This window comes from Argiope bruennichi, chromosome X1 (genome assembly GCF_947563725.1).
Source record: "Argiope bruennichi chromosome X1, qqArgBrue1.1, whole genome shotgun sequence".
Lineage (NCBI taxonomy): Eukaryota > Metazoa > Arthropoda > Arachnida > Araneae > Araneidae > Argiope > Argiope bruennichi.
In genome coordinates this window covers 45597220-45622047 of record NC_079162.1, presented here as the reverse complement: position 1 = coordinate 45622047, position 24828 = coordinate 45597220, and the positions used below count along the sequence as shown (strand labels likewise).

General features: G+C 31.5%; 1 long non-coding RNA gene across 5 annotated transcripts in view; it reads right to left on the bottom strand.

Annotated features, from left to right (window-relative positions):
* Positions 1 to 12748: 12748 nt before the first annotated feature.
* Positions 12749 to 24828, bottom strand: part of LOC129958091 (uncharacterized) — a 157157-nt gene continuing 145077 nt past the window's right edge. For all 5 annotated transcript variants that reach the window (XR_008783133.1, XR_008783135.1, XR_008783132.1 and 2 more), the window contains one exon: positions 12749 to 12880. This is a non-coding gene — a long non-coding RNA (uncharacterized LOC129958091). The remainder of the gene's footprint in view (positions 12881 to 24828) is intronic.

Genomic DNA, 24828 nt, shown 5'->3' with positions numbered 1-24828 from the left:
CATTTTCGTTTTATTAATAACTACTCTTGATCATTCAGATTTCTGGAATTTTCTGAAGGAAGTCCAGGTCAAATACAAAACAGACCACCCCACTTTCTTTTTTTTTAAACCAATTTTCCTGTTCTACCTATCGAAACTTTATGTTGGTGGGGGGGGATTAAATTTAAAACATCCTTTTAATTAATATGATCCGTCTTCACTACGTTTTTCGCGTTTCTTTTCTTTCTTTTTCCTTCATCAAATTAATCTAAAAAATAATGCATCGATCGATATCGCAGCCATTGAAAATATATATATATAATATATATATATATATATATATATATTTAATCAAAGAGTGCCACTTTGAAATTAAGATTTTGGCACTCATTTTCAGTATATGAAAATATTTAGAATTTTCACGTTTTATTGCTGTTTTGTAAATATATAGAAGATTTTCGATTAAATATTCATTGCAAATACTGTGCAGTCTATAAATAATATATTCAATCTTTTTGCCTATAAAATTTCTTAAACTGAATCAGTTTGTAAAACAGCTGCATCTCCATCAAATAATTCACTTTCAAGCCCAACTTTAGTCTTTTCATTAAAAACTTACCAAGATTTCTTTCATTGTTGTTCTGTTATTTGAACATGCAATGAAATAAGCTCAATCATGTCTCAAGAAGTTGCCAAAAATACCTGATTGATAATTTTTTATTCTGTCCGGGGCTTCCAGTTTGTCACTTATGTTGACTAATGGGAGTGTTCGATAATCAACCCTAAAACATGAAACCTTATTTATATCGAGTTCGATGTCAATTTTTTTTTTTATCAATATAAAATGCATAGACTAGAAAATATAGTTTCAATAAATACTACTTGCATTATCCTTTCCTTTATATCACGGCTATGTATCTGCTTTTGCTTACTGATCCAAAAATTTATTTTAAACGTTCATGACTCATTTGTCAATATTAAAGTTTGAGTAGGAAACTTCGTAATTTGAATTTTTGAAGTTTCGAGATTAATCAAATATATTGATATATTAAATTGAGAGATAAGAATCTGAGGAATGAATTAAAAAGAAATTTTATTCCTTAATTTTACACCCTTTGGTAATGCTGCCCAGGGCATTTGCCTTGCCAACTTCACCTTAGTTACACAGCTGTAAGAAGTTCTTGTGATTTTGGAGTAAAGATATTCAACTAAATTATTGGTATTTAATGGAGCTGAAGAATCTTTGGTGCAATGTTGTACTAGTCATTTTTCTAAAATTTAAAATCGTATTCAGTTATTAATAATAAAATCTCGTCATCTTTAGAAGTTGTTCCAACACATGGGGGTTCAATTAAAAACAAAATTAATACGATACCATACTAAATTAATATATGTAATGTTGTTAACCTGTACATATAAATATGAAAAACCACTAGAAGATTGCAATAAAAATAATTTAAAATTTTTTATTTGTCTTCACATGGTTTTTAGAAGACCAAAGTTATTGAATTTAATGCTTTAGATGGTCCTCGTTTACGATTGTTTTGAGAATAGTAGGCATGAAGCAATGTGTGTCACCTGTGAACTTCAAATTGTGACAGAACTATTTCACACGAGGAACACTCTTAATTTAGGATGGAATAGTTAGTTCACCCTTTTAACCCTCCGGCTACTTTTTCCGAGATTTGGCAATCGGTCCATTTTCTATTGCATCCCACGTTTTTCGCAGTTTAGTGTGTTTAATTTAATGAATGCAGATTTTTATTATATTATTATCGTGTAACATATAGTATCAGTTCACTTTGGAAATAAATTCAAATATTTTTCAAACAAACATCACATCTAAATTGTGATTTTAAAAAATTACTCAGTCAGAGGGTTTAAAGAAGTTCACTGCATTTATTGCAACTTGGCGAATGAACGTTAAAGTAATTAAACTTTGAATGCACAAGTTGAAAACAAAGATATCCGAGATATGGTTAGAAAATAACTGGTTTGGTGCTTTAAAACTTCAATTTTTTGTTGTCATTGCCTTCAATGTACTAGCCTCCTCAATCCACATATTTGCTTCATACGAATTTTCCATCACCTCCTCGTTTTTGCATCTACAATCTGAAATCTAGTCCTTTTAGCATTGACTTCCCTACAAATACTACGATCCTTTACCTAGACAAACATTTTGACAGTGACTTCACTGTTAGTTAAGAAGCCATAATGTGAATCTCTGTTGATCAGATAATCTTTTTTGAATCTATTCACACAGAGCTGTAAAGATATTTGTTCAATATTGCTGTTAGACTCTATGACTTTCTGGTATCTTGTCGACTTGCATAATTTCTCTGAGGATGAGAAACCAACCACAACTATCACACATGCCTATATATGAAATTTATTTAACGGGGTGAGCTGGGCTCTTTCTGGGCATTAATTAGCTCTCAGTTTCAGGATCACAGAAGGTTGTCCCACAATGGATTGCCTCATTTAAAATTAAATAATTCGACAATAGAGATAGATGAATGAAACTACTGGTATTTTTTTTTTTTTTTTGAAAGCCATAAAAGTTTTATGGAGTAGTTACAAATATTGATGACGGTAACGCCGTATGCTGCAGTTGCAGAGTTAGACAGTTACAAAAATGCTCTGAAGCATTTCTTGCAAGACACGATCGTTACTGAAAGTGCATTACGGTTTTGCAATTATATTTCATCACACTATAAACATCATATGATCGATAAGCCTGCATGGTTTATGCAAAGTGGGATCCGCCACATCGTACACCAGCTGTTTTTGTCTTTCTTGGGAAATATTTCCATGAATACAGAATAGAAAACCGTTCCATATTTACCAGAGCAGACATGAATTGGCATTCGTGCTTACCGGATTTTTATGGTTCCGACTACATTTTGTAGAGCACATTGAAGGACAGTGTTTTCCGGAACAATCACACAACACTGGAACAAACAGTTGATTTATGCGGTATGTGCATCTATTTTCGTTGACACACTTGAAATGATGCCGGCGTCCTTGCATAGGGGTAGCGCATCTTCCCCGTGATCTGGACGTCCCGGGTTCGAATCCCGGTTCGGACATGGTTGTTCTTCATCTATATGTGAGGTGTGTGAATGTGCCCCCTGTAAAAAGGGGTTGTGCGAGTTTCATCTTCATATGAACTAGAAGTCAGACTTCTGCCCTCGGGTGCTCAGGGGTCTTTACCTCAAGAAGCTAATGCACCCCCTTTCAGTGGTAATGCGGGCACGACATCATCAACACTTCACATGATGACTGAAAATTTATTTCTTCATATGCGCTATCTCTATGCTGAAGAAAGCTCATATTTTGAATCGATTGTGTTATGTGTGCAAACAGTTTTTAACCTTTCCTCGAATTCCTTAGGGTACTGTGACTACAACGCATAGCGCCATTTTTTAACATCATTTGTAACTAATTTTGAAACTTCTGTATCGAAATTTTACGACTTTAAATATAAATATTCAATGTTCTGCCGGAAATGTGAATAAAATTCTTTCCCATCTTTCTTCAGTTTAGATATAAAATTTTTAATTACCGACTCTGAACACACTTTTTTCATGTTAAAACAATTGTGCATAATCTGTCAAACATTTCTTGGTAGATTCAGACACTTCTCTTATGTTCAAGCGGCAGTTCTTCCTAATAATATTATCAACTTTTTCAATGTTCGTCTCTATTTTCGATTAACTGCGTCGACAAGTACATGGTCATTAGACTCCTTTCCAGTATTTTGAAACTAATCAATACGATAAGCAATAATCTCCGTACGCTTGTTGCAGAAATTGTAAGTTTTTTTTTTTTTTTTTCGTGGGTTTCAAAAAGAATTTCGCGTTAATGCTGCTTTTTCTGAACAATTAGCATCTTTTCCAGTGCGTCGTCACATGATTATAAACAATAATTTAAATAAATCAATTTCCTGATGATTAAAATTACAGTAGATAAGAAATGTTTCGTTACATAATTTTATGTATTATTCATTGATAAAAAATTATAGTATATTTTAATTTCTGTAAAATCAACTGCTACATCCAGGAAATGTTTTTTTCTGAAACAAGGAGACTGCTACAAAAGCAATGCTGAAAAATTCATGTATAAGCCCAACAATTTCTTAGCGGAGATAATGCCATGCCTCGGCTTTTTTTTTTTTTTTTTTTTTTTTTTTTTTGCTCTCTAACAACGTATAATCGCACTACTATTTTGTCTCCATGGTGCTCTATAAGATTGGCGCCGGAGTGGTTTGCATAATCCCCGTGCTGACCGGTCACTACGCTACTTATGCCCCTAGTCTATTTCCATCAATCAGGAAATAAAATTTATTTAACTTCAGTGTTTCCAGTTGCCTTGATATTAAATATTGAAATAAATTATTTTTGCAGTTTATATCGTTAATCGTATAATTCAGTATAGTTAATAGATTTTCAGTCACCTTTTTGAAAAGGCTGTGGATCTATTTCTTCACTTGAGACAGAAGACTCGAAATTCAAATAGTACGTACATTAATTTTTAGGAATAATGTTTGCACGGCTGCTGCATTTATAATTCTGGGGGCAATGGCATGGCAACAATAAATGTCACCTCAACCGCAATTCTTGATGATGATGTCGTGTCCACGTTACCCCAGAAAAGGGCTGCTGTAGCTTCTGAGGGTAAAGACCTGTGAGCACCCTAGGGCAGAAGTCTGACTTCTAGCTCATATGAAGATGACACTCACAGAACACAGGGAAGGAACAACCAGGACTCGAACCCGGGACGCTCAGATCATGGGGCAGACGCGCTACCCCTAGGTCAGGACGCCGGCATCGCAATTCTTGAAATGGCAGATTATGGTAAGTCTGTAGCCGTGTTCTTGCGAGTCTGCATACAGGGCACATTTTCCTCTCTTGCCCTTCTTTTGCGGTTTTCCGGGTTTCTTTGATGCCTGTCCAGTTTACCGACGTCTGCAAACTGAACGAACATCAAAAAACCTCAGAAAACCGCAAAAGAGGGGAAAGTGTGCCCTGTCTGCAGACTCACAGGTCGTTAGAACACGGCTTGTGACATACTATCAAAGGAGGAAAAGAGGAATTCTGATTCCAGAAACATCAGGGTGTGCCGCGAAAACAAAAAACGTAACAAATTTATTGCGCTAAATATGACGAGGGATCGAAAAAAATTATATGTTGCATCATATCATCTTTGCTTTGCCACTGGTGCAAGTCTTCACAAAAATGAAGAAATTTATAGTGTCTGTCAAATATGTATCTTAAATCCGCCTTTCTTCTTTATGCCAATTAAGGCGCTCGCCCACCAAAAAAGACAATTTTTTTCATTTACATTGCATTTTAAAAATCAAATTTATTTTTCCCCATCATTTTAAAAATCAAAGGGGAATAAACTGTAACCCCCCCCCCTCCCCCCGTGCTATCCATCCTTGCACCACTACTATGTATTCCAATCTTAAAATCATGTGGAGATGATACATCTAAATGTAACAGCATTTCGATTGCATATGGAAAAAATTTTTGTGCAACTTTTCAACAAAAAATTTAAATTTATACCTTTTTTTTTTTCCATCAAGCATCTTGATATCCCGGCAATCAACATGAATCGCATTCAGTAACTTGCATCTTCAAAAATCGCTTATGAAATAAATGGTTTGCAAAACCTTTTGGTTAGTAACTGTATATTCAAACTGAACATCCAAAACGTTGAATTTGCCGTTCTGAAAAAGAAGGGGGGGGGGAAAGCCTCACAATGAAAAATTAATAAATAATCGCATTATTTTTTCGCTTTGTTAAATAAAAAAACGAAATTTATTTTATTCACTTTCTTTAGAATCCGAGGAATAAGTTCATTGATGATAGTACCGCCATCTAGTTTTATTTAGGTGAAACTCATTACTTTATTTAAAGCGAAAGCGTGAATATTTAAGTTACTTCATCAATTACTCGTCATTATACCAATTAATGTGAAAGTTAATTACATAAGCGCAGTTTAAAAGTTAACATAGAAACGAGTTTATAATTGGATTTGAACAGAGGGTGAGCTGATTTATCATCAGCTTTAGAATACCGAAGAGACCGTTTTTCCGACCTTCTGTAGAAATAAATGCATATTGATTTTTCAATTTAGGGGCCAAGTACCGCTTCTTCCTTCCCAAAAAAAAAAAAAAAAAGAAGGGAAAAAAATTCATATTATAAAGTTAAAAAAATTCTTGATGATTTATTTTGCAAGTATAAAATGATGAGCTTAAATATTTTTTGGTAAAAAGGCTTCGTGACAGCTATGAAGAATATTAAAATGAATATATTATTCTTTAAAAATGAATATCTTTACAGAGGGAAAGTGGAAGTATTCAATCCCTTCATATATAAACTGAAAATGTTATTTATTTTAATTGGAACTATATTTCAAGATTATAAATATTGTAAAAATATTTCCGACAATAGCAGAATAAAAATATTGTTCAATAATTTCGCATTGCCCAATGTTTGTAATATCGAAAAAATTCGCAGCTATCTCGGAAATCGTCATGCACTATTTGGGTCTGACAAAAATTTTTAAAACTGTTCATTCATTATGAATTTCTGGTTTTATTAAATTTACACAAATTCATACAAAACTTTCAACTCCTTCTTTATATAGACTCTTCAGTGTTTCTGACAAGAGCAATAATGTAAATAAAATATTAAAAAAAAATAGCTATTTTAATTTTTTTCTATTTATTACAAGCCACCTTTAGTGATCGCCATGATTAATGATCACTAAAGTTTTTTGTTAAATATTTTATATGATGCTGTCTTAATGGCTTCTTCAGCAAATACTTTTAAACTTCAAATTTTGATAGATATATAATTCATACAATTTTAGAAGCCTTACACTGTTCTATTTATTTTGTTATACATTTCTGTTATTTTCTGTCAGCTCCTCTAAACTTCGTGAAAAAAAACAAAAACCACTTTGTTATTTCTAGCCACAAAGTAACCTAATTTCTGACCTAAAACGAAGTAAAATTTGGCATTTTTCTTCATGTTAATAGTATTTTAAATATTAGTTCCGGTCTTTTATAGGTTCTGCCGAGGATCAAGTTAATATAACACTTGCTTTTTTGAAATCTGCTTTGCCAATAATGATTTGTTTTAAGGACAGGATAGTAATTCGGATGGTAAAACGAAAACGAAAAAATATCTGCAATTTTAATAGTGGTTTTTAGGAAAATCTTGTGTTCTTCCAGAATTTTCACTATTCTTGTAGGGGAAAAAATTGCTTACAATAGTTTTAGTAATAGCTCTAGCTCAAACGATCAAGTCTATAGAGCGCCAACACACATATTCATCTTTATTATACATAAAGATTACTTTGGAGTTTGATTTTCTTTATTTTACAATCATTTGATCATGTCAGTATTTTTATTTTATTTATTTATTGACAAAATAGATTTGAGAAAATATCTTTCACCTGAAAAAGAGTTCACGTTTAAAAATATATTTAAGAAATTTTATTTTAATTAGCGAAAAATTATATTGAAAATTCACGATATTAACAGCCTTATTTTTATTCTCTGATTTCAGGCAATTTATTCACTTTTCCTGTATAAAATCACCAATTTGTTGAACAGCTGTTTATAATAATATTTACAAATAAGTTCAATCATTTCTGCAATGAGAGATTGAGATGATTTATAATAGAGTTTCCTGTTAAATTATATGGAATAATTAAGAGGCGATTTCGTTGGCTGTGACTTTAACGCCGCGATGGCCTGGTGGTAAGGGCCCGGTTTCGGAACTGGAGGGTTTCAGGTGCGAGACCCGATTCTACCGAAGAACCGTCGTGTAAACGAATCTGGTGCACGTTAAATCTGTTGGGGTCAAACGTCCTCCCTCTGGTGTGGTGTGGAAGTTTGGAAAGGGTGTTCCAGCTCAAGTGTCATCCTCGTCATCTGACCACGGCTCAAAATTACGAGGCCCATCCCAAAATAGCCATAGTGTTGTTTTAAATCGGGATGTAAATCTAACTAAACTAAATTTAACAACACTGCACGTCCCTGCATCTAGAATCATGGAGATTCCCAGTTAGTGGGGATGAAAAGGGAATCGTGTCTTTCTTGAGAAAGTTTTAGATGCCCAAGACTGGTGTTAAAAGTTTATAATATTTAAAAAAAAATGATTCACTTAAAAAGCCTCAAAGAGAAAGCAAAATCATAATCTGCCTATCTGCACCCAAAGGAAAGTAAGTGTACAAAAGAGAAATGGTTTCTTCCGGCCATTGTTTTCGTGTGTAGCCTTTCTACGTGAAAGATATAATGTTAGTCAATTTAAAATTATTAGAAAGCACCACTGAGCGAACAGAACAAAGCTAACAAACAAATAAATGTCTTCTGAACTCATTTTCTAGTAGCACTAGTAGGGTCAGCTGGAGTATTTGGAAACGAGTTTTGCAAATGTAATCTTTTCTTTTTTTTTCACTTTAAAGTGATAGTACGAGAGGGAGAAAACGTTTATATGCTTTGCCAGTGCATAATCCTGTTATTCAGGGTTTATTAAACAATGCCCTTTCCCCGCATTGTCCCCCCAAGATTTTTTTAAAAGTTAATCACGCTTCTTAATTGGGTCTCCTTCTCTGGAGTGATTGAGATTGTTCCCAATACCCCCAGATACCGTGCGTGTAACTGGGAGCAAGTGTTTCGGCTTCTGATCCTAGTAACGAATCGATTTGGAGAGAATAAATCTGAAATAATGAAAGGCGACTGCATGTCGCCTGAGGATGTATTTCACTGCTTATCCCCAATTATCCCAAAACTTTTTTTTTTTTTACTGCCTTCCTTTTGCCTTTCCAAAATACCTTTTGTTTCATGGGCAAACCCCATATAAGTTTTCATAACTAAAAATCCTCGATTTGGAGACCTTCATTATCATTCTACCTTTAATTTTTTGGAAATAAGCCTTTATCAGCAGAAATGACTGTGTATTATGATATCCGAGAAGGAAATGTTTCAAATTTAAGAACTCACATTAAAATTAGTAAAACTTAGTATTTCAGTTTAATAATAGATGGTAGAACTTTTACATCAAGTAGAATGTTTAATCTACTAATCCATTTTTCTTTCACATTTATACTTTCTGAAAAAGGCAAATATTTCTTTCCTTTTATCTATTTCAACTATAGAATTCGAGGGGGAAGCTTTCAATCGGGAACTGGTCTGTTACCGGCAAAACAAAATTTGATTTAATCACATTAACGTTATTCAACTTGTCATATCTAGTTTGACAATGAAATGATCCACTAATCTTGTAGACGTGCGAATAATGGTTCTTCATTCAGCCTTCAACGCTGTTGATCAAAATATAATTATTTGTTGAAAAATTAACTATGGATGATTCGAAATAATTTTAATCCTTTATCTACATAGATTCCATTTCCTGTTGAAAAGAGTCATAATTATCGTCTTTAGATTCTTTCATCCGCATCACGTTTTCTGTTTCCTCGTCAGTCGCATCCTTGTTTTCTTCCATACTTTATGTAATTAATGAATAATCGTTATTAGCAGCTCACTTTCATACGTGAAAAAAAAATATTTACAAGGTAGTTAAATTCAAGTGACCTTTCTCAGATCTATGTAGAACCAATTCTGGGTGACATACTTGAGCGTTATATAAACCATAAAAAGAAAACTGCAAAAAATTTACATTTTTACCACTAGATGGCGAATTTCATGCAAAGTGGGTAAATCGTTATGCAATTTAGAAGCATTTAAAAGTGCCGGTAGTCAGTGCCACAAAATCATTTTTCTCCATACTTTTAAAGAAGAAAGATCGAGCTTTATTGAGCAAGTTTCTTTTATCAGAAGTACAATAATTGTTTAGCTGCATTGCGAGAATACTAATGCTTGGAAGGCTTGAGAAAAGGGCTTATGTCTATGGATTGAAAAAAAAAAATGATTAACAAATTTGAAAAGACTGAAGAACTGGATGTGCTGTCAGGAAGAGGACGGAAATGGATTTCAAATGAAAGTGTGGAAGAAATCACTATTTCTCCGATCTCTCCGATAAAGCGGGCCCGGTTCGCGATATTCTTTGACAAAAACCGTAATGGTATTATTTGATTCGTCTCTCCCTTGTGTACGGCATGAAAGGGTCTGTGATCCATTTTAAAGTGGTATGCATACAAGATCCAATTGGTGTAAAAACTGTACCTTCAAGACCTGGAATAACGCATTGATTTTGTTTACCGATTTCTGGCCAGAATAGCCGTTCACAATGCATAGTTTTGGAACATTGCGTGGTCAAATAGTTTTTAATTTCCTTACAAATGAACTTTTTCAAACTTGTCTTCCGCTTCTAATTTCCTCATGATATTAATTTTCTTTGAGTATTTGCCTAGCAGCTGTGCTTTTATTTATTCCATTGAAAATAAAATTCACCATCAATAATAAACTTCTTTTTAAACATTTGCATGGTTTTCATGTTTTTTTAAATACTGTTCTTTTTTTCTTTCTATAAGCGTGTGCTTTATTTGCGTTATTTATTTACTTTTGTTTCTTTTTATTTCTAAAAGCAGCTGCTTTCAAACACTCGAAAAAGGAAAGCAAATCATATAACAAACTTAATGTACTGACTCTTAGGGTTGCAATAGTCCAGAATATTTTTTGCAGCATTTCCATTGTCAGAAATAAAAAAACAAATAATAATCTGTCTATCATAAAACAATATTCAACTTATCATAAAAGAATAAAAAGGTGAAACAGTAAACGAGGCATTTGTATCTCATTTAGGATATCCGTAAAGTTCGTGAACAATTTTAAATGACTTTAATTTTATTCTATGTAATAGAAAATAAAGAATCTGTAAAACAAGTAAACGCATAAATTTATCTAATTGTGTTTTACTTTTTTGGTTTCAAATTTTTAATTTTAGAAACTACTTATTATTTAGATTTATTGTTAGCTTAGGACTCCACTGAAAGAAAAAATAAGTGTATTCTTTGGTTGGTCTTTTAAAATTTTTATATATATATTTAGATGCAGAACTCCTGCATGTTTTTTCCCCGCTGGTATAAAACCTTCTTATACATTTAAGTTCAGCTACCCCCCCCCCCCGAAAAAAATACACACACACTCTCAGCGGATAAAAAAGCCTCGATGCATGATGTCTAATAAACTTTTATCACAATTTCTTTCGATTCCATTGTTACAACCACTTAAACTATACATGAAGTTTATAAACACCTGGTATGCAAGGTGACGCAGGTGAACTTGCTAATTTAGAAACAGTAAGTGATGTAGGAAACTAAAGAACGAAGGTACCTTCTGGAAGGCAACATATTGCCCTTCATTCCTTTAATGTTATACAATCTTGAGTCGAAAATGGTTTCGTAGTTTTAGCAAACAATATGATTCGCTTTGTAATCTTTACCAATAAAAGCTGTAATTATTTGGCTGGTCATGGTTCATTTTATTCCCTCGCATTATGACTCGTTTCTTTTCACTTGTGTCATCAAAGTGTGAATAGATAATTTTGAAAAATCGAGTAAAATTCTGAAAAAGATGAAAGTGGAAAAAGAGTGAATACACCAGAAAATTTTGCAAATCGTCATCAAAAGTTCGATTTTAAATAACTCTACATTTACTGTTGTATATAGACAGAAAGCATTATATTTGCAAATTGATATAATTGTTTTGAAATATTTCATGTATATAGATATTTTAAACAATTATATCGATGTGCAAATATAATACTATCACTTCATATTTTTTTCATCCAGTTGCAAATAAATAAATGCCAGTGGTTTTACACATTTAAATTCTTCAGTTAGGTTGCCACATCTTATACATGTCAGGAAAGGTATAACATGGATTAAATTAAGATTCTTTTAATTGAAAAATAAAGTATAAGACCTTAATTACTTTCTGAAAAAATTTTCATGATTGTAAATGAGAAATTTGAATTCTTGATCAATTGATGATATAAAAAGAAACAGCATCAATATTGTGAATTAACATGTTTTGGTGAAATAATTTAAGCCATACTGGTTTTATTCTCTATTTTTGCAATAAATAAATAAATAATGAAATAAAATAAAATAAAGAGTCTGGCAAAAAGTTCAAAGTTTTTGACAGACTCTTTATTTTATTTATTACTCCCCAAAATTTACTCATGTATCTTATTTAGGGTTTATATCCGAAATAACAGAAAAAATGAATCACAAAACAGGTTCTAACTAATAGGATTACATATCAATGAATGCAGTATGATAGAGACAACTGTGAAATGATGAAAGAAGTAACGACTCTCGCTTTACTTATTCTAATTTCATTTTGAAACCTTAATCAGTTGGAATTATCTTCACATATTTGCATTTCTGAAAAGAAATGTATCAAAATAAAGGTATACTATTACAATAAAAACTATACTATACTATATAAAGAGTAAAATAAATGTTAAACAAAGCGATCAACACATTAATTGCTCATCAGGGGATGAAATCAATTTGAATCACAAAAAGGATTAGAGCATTATCTGCAAACTGTATCAAGGGCTTAAGGGAAAAGATACTGCCTTCACTCCAAATATTATAATGGATCAATATGGATAGGATGTAAAAGGCAATGCAAAACTGAGATGCAATAAAATAATATAAAAGAAAAATATATAATACACCAAAGTAAATCAAATATAGGTTCACACTGGAGATAGAAAATGAAGAAATTGGAAATATATATATATATATTACAAAAAAGTAAATTTGTTAAAGACATGCCTCTTTCCAAGTTGGTGAAACTGTTTATCGGTTATTCACTGTGCATATAGCAGTTACGAGACTACTGAAGTGCGCCTGGCGAAGTCAAAAATCTGTAGAGTATGTGCGACGAAGATAACAATACAAAAAGTTTCATCTGTAATAAAAAGATATTCATTAGAAAGAAGTTAAAATAAGAAACTTTTGATATAAAAGTTCACTGGAAAAAATTTCATACGCTTAGGCACTTTTCATCTTTACTCTGGTTTACATTCGGTTTTTACTTTATTTTATTTTTGGTGTTATATTTTTACTTGGATTTTCTCCTTCCTTTGCATTTTATTTTGTATATTATACATATTGGATGCTTCTGAGAATCCATGTAAGAATTTCTTCGATCTCATTAGTGGGCAGTGGACTTGTTGGTGTCTTTAGATCCCCAGGGCACCAGCATGGGGCTTTTGAGTCCCATTCGCAGAAAAGATCAATTGTGTACGTGAACCTGGCGCATGTTAAATCCATCTTAGTGGATATCTGATATTAGTAATGGAGCAACGAACATTGGGAACTTAAAATTCAATATTCCAATAAAAAGTAGAACTTCAAATGCCTCGAGGCAGAGTTTGAATATTGGAGTCAGAAAATCACAGGCTGGAGATTCTGTTGCACAATATATTTTTCGTATACTAAGGCCTATTTCAGGTTAAATCCAAAGACAGTCTACCCTTTTTTCGCTGATATGGCGTCACAAGAATTTACATGAGAAAAAAGAGTTGTTACAAAATCTTTCACTAAATGCAACTAATTCAATGTTTGCAAATGTTTCTCTCTTTAGAGTGATCACCGTCATCGATTCACTAAATTCACATCATTGTGTTTATACACAAAATGGAATCACCCATGCAAGATCGGAAACATGTCCTGATAAAGATGGTTTAGGTATTTTTTTAATTACAGAGATACCTTTCTACGGAAACCACATTCTTATAGAGTATGTTTTATATATCAAGTTTCTAAACACAATCAATCGTACAAAAGGGTTGGTTGCTCTCCAGATGATTTTAAGACAAAACATTTATTTAAAAAAAACTAATTTATTATTTCACACACAGTGAAGTGAATTTAAAAACATGTCTAAAAAAGAAGGTCTTTAATCGAAGATTTCCAAAAACAATTTTGGAAAAAAGGATACAGTTTGTTTTTACTTCAATCTCACATTCTTTTAGTTTTGTTTCTTAATCGAAAAGATAAATCCCTAATCGATTTTTTTATTAGTTATAAAGGAATGGCAATAGCATCATTAGTTTTTCTCAAAATCTGATTAGTTAATGGTTTTGCTTGCATTCGCATAAAATTGAAAAATTCGGCTAAATATCCTTTATCATATTGACTCAATATTTCAGTACGTTGGCCCAGAATAAGAAAAAATACGCATGGGCATATTCAGAAATCAAATGGCCATGCTTGTGGCAAAAATGGCTACTTGTTCTATGTTTGGTAATTAATGCTGCTTGAATCTCCACCACACCACTGAAAGGCAAAATTGACTTTTATTTCCCGCCTATATCGGGAAAGGGATGATTAATTTCGATATGATTCTAGAATGTTGTGGGCGCTCATGTTTATGTTAATTGATCATCTTTCCTTTTTCTTTTTTAGTAAAAATGCCCACAACAGGAATGCAAAAGAAATGCAAGAAAATGAACTGGCAACCACATTTGAGAAGGGTCGACTGACCTTTCTTGTTTTAACATTATTTCTACGACTCAAAATCCCAGTGACAAACAAAAATCGCCGCTGAATGCCATGCCCACTAAACAGGGGTGAAAAATTATACTACAATAGATTAGGAACGCATTTTGAAGTGAAACGGGTGTTATTTTTGAGAAAGATTTCATAAATTTGAGATGAATAAATCATTTTGATATATTAAATAAGCTGCAGAGCAATTGTATACGTATATATGCATATTATTATTATATAATTTTATATATCTATCGAAATATATGAAATTTTAACGAAATCTTTATATCATAAATGAAAATGCACCTAATTTCTAAACAATTAATTCTAGGCATGTACATCTAATAGGAAAAAGGGTTTAAATGAAATATAGAATATTATTTTTTGCACTTTGATTCAATAAAAGTTCTGATGAATTACGAATTTTATATTTTTGTACTGACCCTCGGACTTACAAGACTTATTTAGTTAATTATTCTTGAGAAATTAACTTTTCAAATAAGAAGAGAGATCCACAAGGCTGCAATTAAAACTAATAAAGTTGTGAAAATTTGAATATTACTATTTTATAAAAACGCGCGAATTTAAAGTAATCGATTGACCAACTCAAATAAGATACACCAATCAGCTTCCGGAGTTTCCCTAAGGTTGATTAGCCTAAAATTATGAAATTGTTGATTGTCCTAAATAATGTTATTTAAAACTTGATAATTTGGTCAGACTTGGTCGCAGAAAGTGGAAATGCTTTTTTAATTTAAAAGTTGCATCCCAGAATGTAATTGAAATTTACAGCTTCCTTAGGATCAGAAGACTGTATAAAATTTAAAGTTCATAACTTTTTAGAAATATATTCATTGATCGAAACGAAATAAAATACTATTTACGTCATTTAAATCCATTTGAAAGTACAGTTAAAAACTGAATTTTATGATGATTCAGAGATTTTTTTTTTTTTTTTGAATAATTCTTTGAGATGTTATAAAAAACAAATTATAAAAAAATATCCCATAACAAACATAAAATTTCCACAATGAACGATTACGCTTTCTGTACCCATATCTTTAAAAAATATGTTCGGCTTCAGCAAAAACGTTTTTGCATTAATTGAAGTTTAATCTCAGCTGACAGAAAATTAAAGAGATACATAGTGCAGTGAACAGAACGGCGTAAGGTATAGTAGTATGGGTTAATTGACTATCAAAATATAAAGCTTAAAAATATTTTGCTGAAGGCAAAGTTATATAAAATATTTAATTGAAAATTTTATCGAACATTAAGTTGATTAACTGCCCATATAAGAAAGGTAGAACAAAGAAAATTAAGCTAAAAAGAATGAATTTTTATTAATTTCAAAACGAGAGAATAAAGTTTGCAACTGATCAAAACTCTCAATCATCAATAATCCTACTTCCGAAATTTCAAACATTTTTTTTTAATTTCGAAAAAACTTGCAATAGAAATGTAGTTTCTATGATTTATTTAATTACAAAGGTAAAATAAAAATCGCCAATGTTTAAAATTCTCATGATTAATATTTGATGAACGGAAATAACATTTCCTCTAATTTTATGTTATAACCTCTGCATTTGATAAAGTGCCGCAATTTCTAGCCCATTATTATCTAATAAGATAATATTTTAAGTGATAAAAAAAAGTAGAAGAAGGAAAAAAAGTACTGTATGGCAAAATAATAATAAGATTTGGAGATGAATATCTTTCTCTGAGTTGATAATTGACACAGTAAATGAATATCATAATATAACAGGCTTTCAGGAAGTTGACATTGAATAAATGCAAAAGCATTTGTCTCAGCAATTCTTGGAAGGAACTGTTGCATCATAAATAAATTGAAATAGAAATTTTGATTTAGAAATTTTGCAAAACTATTCATAATTTCGATTTCTCTTTCTATTATTTTCTTCATTGTTTATTTTTATTTTACTTTATTCGTTTCAGTAAAAATTGCTAAAATATGAACAACAAGCAATATCTGAAGATAGAATTTTAAAACTACAACATGCATTATTCTTCGGTCAACTAAAGTGGCCAGAATTTTTGAAATTCAAGATAGGAAGGTATAGAACAAGAACTTCCAATCCTTTTCAATTTTGTGCCACAGAAACAATGCTCAAATATATATGTATCATAAAACATTTTGTAATTAAGAATCAATGTATCCTATATGCAATATTTAAAATCGAAGAATAAAGCTTCTAAATTCAAATTATTCAATTATGATCGTAAATGAAACTTTTATATCAGAATGAAATATAAATATACAACATACTACAGTTAATAATTATTATAAATTATTATCTATTATTAAGATTTATTAGTGATAAGGATAATGCAATGGCTTGGCCTGCTTCATAATAACCAGTTTCGACATGACGGGTTTTGTATTAATTTCAGTTATAAGTTAGGTTCAAGCTTCAACCATGTCCTATATTTATTTTTAATCAAAAGCATGTCTAAAAATGAACTTTCTCAAAGATCAGATGTGTTTCAAAGATTTGAAAAGCATTAAAAATTTTATTTTGTAAAAAATGTACTGTTACGGAAAATAATATAATATTACGGAAATTTCTTCAAAAAAAAAAAAAAAAAAAAAAAGCTGCCCGTATGTTGTATGGCGAAAAAATCCAATATGTTCTATAACAAATAAGGACGCTTTATTCTACGCGAAACATGAATATACAGGCAACAAATAACACCCGAAGATCAGTACTTGCAGTAAAAAGTATCGCACAATCAGCAGATTAATATAAATCAACCGTAACAGCATAAAGGGCTCAGAGAAAACTGGCAAGAGAGGGATTTCGCTCAATACTCACTTCTTTCAAATCGTGTGCCACTCTCAATTAACTATTCAGTACTGTCGTCAGCCCTTTTATAATTTCCGTAACAGGGAAATTCTTCTAGAAAGATTGTCGAAACTCGTATTCTAATGGGTTTATTGCCAAGATTCTAGAATATTCGGGATCCATCATTTTTGACGTCAAAGTCTCCAAATGGTAGTCAAGGATGGAAGTCATTGACTCGGTATCTATACAACATTCATCAGAACCAGCTGTAAAACTATCTTCCTTACTAGGAGACTTACTGCGCTGGTACTAATATTAGAAATTCTTAACAATACCAATGTTTATATCGTCTTTTCATTCAAATTAACACATTTTTAAAAAATATCAATACCAAAAGAATAAGTTTTTTTTTTTTTTTTTTTTTTTTTTTTTTTTAAATCTAGCACAATATTTTAGCTTTCAGTCAGTGTGGTTGCCGCCATGGGCAATAATTTCAAGGAGGTACCAATTACGAAATGAATATTTTAGAGCTAAGTGTTAAAAGAGGACCCATTTTACATGCGTTTCAAACATTTTTTTTGTGTTAAAATTGTACCCTTAAAAATAATGCAATGTACCATTAATGGTTCATGTGCTATATGTTGGGAACTTCTACTCTAAAACCCTGGCGAGCAATTAGCGGAGCTAGATAGGCAGGGTATTGAATGAAATTAGTCAATCAAATGAATAAAGGGATGAATAAAATGAAAAATATAAAAGAATCAATAATAATAAAGCAGATAATTATTTAAAAAGGAAAAGACAAGGCAGTAATATACAAATAAATGAAATAAAAAAAATATAGAAACAATGAGAAATTCACTGTTATAAATGCAGGAAGAGATAAAGAAGTACAAATAGTATAATTTATTATTGTTTTTACTATTTTTTTTTCTGGCTGATTCATTCACAATGCTCATATTAGCGTGATAATTTCTAAGTTATAATAAAAAATTGGAAAGAAAATCTTTTAGAACTTTTAAAAAATAAAATATATCCCATTTTTCTTTTTTAATATCAACTATTTACTGATAAATAAAGGAAAACGAGACACTCCGGGATGTTTAATTCTAATTCAAGACAAAATCGAGACAATTTCTCAATCCAAGACAACAACCGAAAGTCTTTGGTAATCCTAGACGTCTAGTCACTTTAATTGATTAAAATCTATCGACGTCATTATAATGGTAAATAAAAGAACTGAATAGATTTTTTTACCGAAGAAAAAATAAATCTCTTTAAAAATTAAAATAATAACTATAACAATACAACGGGAGATTTAAAAAAAAATGTCGCGTGCGTTAAAAAAAAATAACGTTTATTCGTTATGTATTGCATAAAACTGCGCTTTGAATACTTAATTCAAGCGATTTCATTCAACTAAAAACAAAAAGGAAAGAGAAAGAAGAGACGCCAAGGAAATAAAAGAAAAATCGATTCTTTTGCGCACTATCATCTTCCATTGCAGATAATAAAAATAAAACAAAATGTTTACAAACAAAGCATTCGCGAGGAAAGGAAGTTTGTCTGGGAAAGGTACGTACCCATACTCCAAAGCGAAACAAAAACCGCTCAATTGCGCAACAGAACTATTGCGCAGCGTCTCTCCTCTCTCTTCAGTTTTATTCTTTTCTTTTTTTTTTTCTCTCCCGCCTCGACGGATTATACAGGATGAAACTATACGGAAAAATATTTTGGATTCTATTGTTTGCTTTTACTGTAAACTTCGACTAATATAGGAAATCCGGAGGAGAATCAATAAACTTATTGAATTTCCTAGACAGTGCGCGCTATCGCAATTTTTGGAGAGTTTTTTTCTTTGCTTTTTTCCCCCATTTTAATTTGCGATTTTAAAATGCAATTGCATAAAATTTTGTTTGTTATGCGATTAGTAAATTGCTGCTGTTTATAAAACTTTATAATGCTAGTGAAATTTTTATTTCTTTGTTAAAAAGGATAAAATAACCTTGAAATAACATAATAATGAAAACAGTAATCTTATTTTCTAACTCTGCTCATATTCTGTGCTTCTTTTTTTCAGTCGGACTCCGCAATGAAAAAAGTTTGAAAATAAATAAACTTTTTAAAAATTATAAATAAGATTTCGGATTTTTAAAAGAAGAATATGATTAGGTGAGAATTTCAGATAATCGATCGAAAATAAAATAATTAAATGAAAGTATAATAACACTACATTAAAAGCAGTTAAAACTCTGAAATAACAGAAGAAAAAAAAAACAATACATCTTCCAAGGTTTTTTTTGCCTGTCTTCTGATGAAAAGTTTTTGTATAAACATTACAGATATGACGCAGTATTTTGAAGTTGAAAACGTTTTGTAAAAAGGCTTAAACATTGAAAAGGAGATACCTTTAACTCTTTCAAGGGCCATGGGAAGTATACTTCCCACCAAATTTATCAATCAACGAATGAAGAGATTATATAGATTGGGATAAATTCTAACGCATTTTTCAATTAGACAGAAACTTAGATGTTTTAGTTCCTTTATCACACAAAATACCGCGTTTTGATTGTTGCTTAATTATTAATTAACCAAATTAATTAATCAAATTAAATTTATCTCATAAGTTAAATGAATCTCTTTTCTTAAGCCAGTATCAATTCTAAATATATTTTAATATACCATGACTAGAAAAAAATGGCCTTTTAAAGGGTTAAACCGATAGACAGACGCATTTGCCAAGGTCAAAACACTTGAAAATCTTCGTCTCTAATAGCATATATCATTATTTAATGTGCAAAAAGTCTTAAATCAAAAATTCGACTTGTTTAAAATCTTCTAGTTGCCCCCCCCCCTTTCATATCGTCCACGAATGTCAAGTCGCCACTAATATTCCATGTTATTTCATAGTATTGCATGCCCTAACAATCAACATGCAATTTGGCATCCGTTGGCGGCATGAATTGTTACCATTAAGGGGATTTCAACTAAATAAATTTTTGATATACGGTCTTTTGCACTTTGAAAGAAAATATATATAGCATCAGCTTTATGAAATACTTGAGAAGAAAATGATTCAAAGATTTAAAAAAAATCAGATATTACCATGCTAAAACCTAAAAGGAGATTTTTTTTGGTACCGTTTCAATGAAAATTAAATAAATAATAGCCATGATAAGATTTAATATTTCTACGTTGCTGTCTTTTTCATATAAGTATTAATTAATACATATAAAAACTATAATAATTATGGAGTCAATTATGAAGGTCATTATGGGGTTAATCATTCCTATACAATTTGATATCACCAATATTCGGTGCATAAATACACTAAAGATCAGATACTAAAAAATTCATTTATCCAGTTTGCTGCCTCTTTTAATTATAGCGTTCACAATTTTTATGCATATAGACGATAGACTCTACAAACAGATTTCGTCAAATATGTGAAACAAATCAATAATTCTAAGGTAAAGACCATATAGCAAATTTCATTTGTCTATCTTCTCCCATTTTTCAATTAGCGTGTTGCTGCTATTCGGATAGGCATCATTTCTTACATTATATCGGAGTGAGATTAATTTAGAAAGGTCATTGAATTTCATCGAAATTCGAGGTAGAATTTTTTTTACTATTATAATACTTTTTCTTTACATAGTTTCGTATACGAGAAAATAAAAGTTTTCTATTTGTTGTTATTATAAAAAGCCCTCTATTTGTTGTAGTATTGTTGATGTCGTTTTTAGATACATTATTATACTTTTAGAGTAAATGCGCATAAGTAATTTACTACACAATGCACACTGAGTCCATCTTCTAAAGAAAAACTATAAAATACTTTTACCAAGAAGATACAGACAAAATACTTCCTTCTTCAATTTGTCTTGAAAGAGACGCTTCTTAAAAGGTCAGGCAGTACCCAAACAATGAAATAAACATCGATCCGTGATTAATTTTCGTCTGGCTACGAATATTTATCTATAAGTATAGAAAGGATGTCTACGGACATGTTTAATCTAGTTAGTTTGTAACGTACACTTTCGACTTTGTCAGAGGTCCCAAGGTCATCCTAGACAAACAAGAGTTAATTCTATACGCAAAAGATGTTTTACGAAAAAATTATATTAAATAGGAAATGATGAGCCGTAGAGAATTGATAGGAAAATAATTATAAGATCAACAAACCTAATATAAATGACTTTTTAAAAAAATATATTTCTCTTATGTATTATTTATTAATATTTCTAAAGAATGATACTTAAATAAAAAATATTTGGGTAGCATTGGTTTAGCGGTCAAGTCTAGATATAATTGGTTATACCAACATTTGGAACTAGCTTTAGGGCTATTTCGATACGAATATCGTAATTTTGAACTCGATCAGATGACGAGGACGATACATGAGCTGACATCTCCTTCTCCAAACTTCCGTACTACGCCATCGAAAGAGAATTCATCGAAAGTCAGATGATGAACCCGAAACCTTACCACTAGCCCCCGTTACTGTGAAAGTCTCTGTTTTTCTGGACCTGAGAGTTCCAGGTTCAAAACCGATTCCACTGAGGAATTGCGCCGGCGTCCTGGCACAGGGGTAGCACGTCTTCCGCGTGATCTGGGCATCCCGGGTTCGAGTCCCGGTTTGGGCATGGTTGTTCTTCCGTTGTTCTATCTGTTAGATGTGTGAATGTGCCCTCCTGTAAAAAGGGGTTGTGCAAGCGAATGAGTGATGCTTGAGTAGCAAATTCGCACTCTTGGCCCTAGTTGGTGCTACTATAAAAACAAGAGACGCCCCCCCCCCCCAGACTTAAATCGCTGTCTTCGTACTGCAAGTTAAAATATCTTTTCGATGGTACAGTGTTGACGCTTGAGAAGGGATGTCGTCCTCGTCATCTGAGCAATGTTCCTAATGTGGCTTCAAAACGGAACATTAATATGTTAGTATCAATATTAGTATACAAGTTAAACTATTACCATTATATATTAGCATAACTAAAAGTATATATGTTAGAATAGATATTAGTACTAGCTGCATGACTATCAGTTTTCTGTAAAAAGGTCATAAATTTGGTTATAAAAAATTTACATCTGTTAAAATGTATTTTAGCACAATGCATTTATTATAAGACAGTTTTGAGTATCCAAACAATCTTGAGGCATAGGATATATAATTGTTCGTAATGTAAAATTAATGAATTCTGAATTCCATGGAAACTTCAGATGTGATAAACTAAGTAAATACAACTAAAATTTTACGATCAAATTTCTATTATTGAAAGCAATTTCAATTATATTTTCCATTTTAAAAATTTGGAATTTTTCAGGAAAACTTTTAAGAAATACTCGTATTTTCAAACAGTTTTTCTTTTTCTCATAATTAAAGTACGCATATAAATAGCGGTGCTCATTTAGCAAGCAGAAATATATTCATGACTTATTTTCGGTTTAGGTGATTCAAGGTAAATAATGGAAGAAAGTGTGCTTTTAATTATCCGGAAATCATTTTTTCTTTCTTGTATACGAAGAATACAATATTATAATCGTCAACAAATTCGAATTCTAGATTTTGACGAATCTCTGTATTTCAGACCACCCTGCATTTGAAAAGCACATTTTTACAAATATGTCCATTTGTGAACAAGAGAAATATAAAACCCTTTGAGTTAGACGAACGTAATTTGGCATCAGGTCTTTACAACAAATTTGCACATTTCTATCAAATTGTAAACGAAATCCATTTACAGAAAATTTGTTTTCGTCCGAGTGCAAGTGAAAACGATAACTAAAAAAAACGTAAAGAGCTAGATGGATAAAATTTGGCACACTGTTTTAATTACTAAAATTTAGTCCTCCATTAAATTTTGACACTCTACAGTGACTCTGACAAGTACACTCTAAAATACACTTGACCCTCTACCGTACCCGTACTTTCACAAGAATGCAAACAAAAGCAATAACTCAAAAATACAATGATTTAAATAAATGATATTTGGTATTCGATTTTCTGCCTGCAACCGTAGTTCTATGTCAAATTTTGATTGCAATCGATCGGAGAAAAAGTCGTTCAAAATATATTTTCGATTTTCAGGTACTTGTGCATTAACCACATGCCAAAGATTAATCGCCATAAAAAGCAGCGAAAGATATCACGATGGATTCAGTAAAAATGCTAAATTCGTTCCAAAGATCTTTTTTTTATAACTCTTGATCGCCTGTACCATGAAAGGTATTCGTAGCCTTACCTTTTATGTAGGGGAAGGAGATGACACTTTTATTACAGTGTGTGGGAAGATCACTTCCACTGGTTTAAAAGAACTTTAGTATCACTAGAAAATTCTTGAATTATTAAAAATTTAATTAATTCATTAATTCTATCATTTTGAAGTTTATTTTTTTAGTTACCTATGCAGTTAAATTGCTGAAATATTCTGTTACATCTCTTTCATTCATTGTCTTAATAATCTGAAAAACTGAGTTTTTTTTCACTCCTTGTCACACGATTCATTTCTCAGAGAAGCTGTAATCTCTCCTTTTTTTCGTATTAAGATTTCAAAACCAAAACACGCCATCATGCTACCAGTAAGATAAATCGATTCCAACCGTGAACAGAAAGAAGGTATTTTTAATAACAGATATTATTAACTAATATTCATAACTGATTAACAAATTTCTCTTTCCATCCCTTACAAGAAAAAAAAAATAAACGCTTGTAGACAATGTCGATTTTTTTTTTTTTTAGTTTGTGGTTTTTGTCCTTTGAATGGGAAAGATAGCGTCACCTAGGGCCATGAATGGTAATTAGGTTTGTTAAAAGGAAAGAAGAGTAGGTACATAGGATGAAAGAAAAAAAAAAATGGTTATTACGAACCACTTAAAGAGACGCAGTAACGGAAAGGGAGGTAAATGCCCTTGAAACCAATCTTTAGGGGAACTATGAAAAGAAAACGTTACAATGTTTATGTCAATTTTTCAGCTAAATATGATGAGGCGAAAAATAATACCATGTTCTGAGTACCGTTTGCCCTTTATAAGCCATTAATGACGAATAGGAGCGAAAAATCATATTATACCCCAGGCGATACTTTCGTTCACTACGCCACAGGCACTAATGTACTTTCTCTGCCTCATCTTTTTTAAGTATGAGATATATTTATATAAACACTTTCGAGAATGAATATGGTAATCAAATATTTACGAGGGATATCCAGAAATCAAAAGTTCTATTTTCAATTTTTGCCTCTGAAGTGCCGCGTTTGTGATTACTTTATTGAATAAGTGGTAAACAATAGAAGTCATTTTTAGATCGATGGGTATTGCGCAGACTGCATATTGAGAATTTAAAAGATTTTTTAAAAATTGAATATCCCACCTCAAGCAAGTTACGTTTTGTCGTCAGCTTTCTTAATGCTAGAAACACAAAACCAACTGAAATCCACAGACAAATTTGTGAAGTTGATGAGTAATTTGATAGTAAGGAGGTGGATGCGAAGTTTTAATATAGGATCTGAAAATGTTCCAGATGAAGAAAGAAGTGGGCGGCGGTCTCTGACTGAGGATGGTT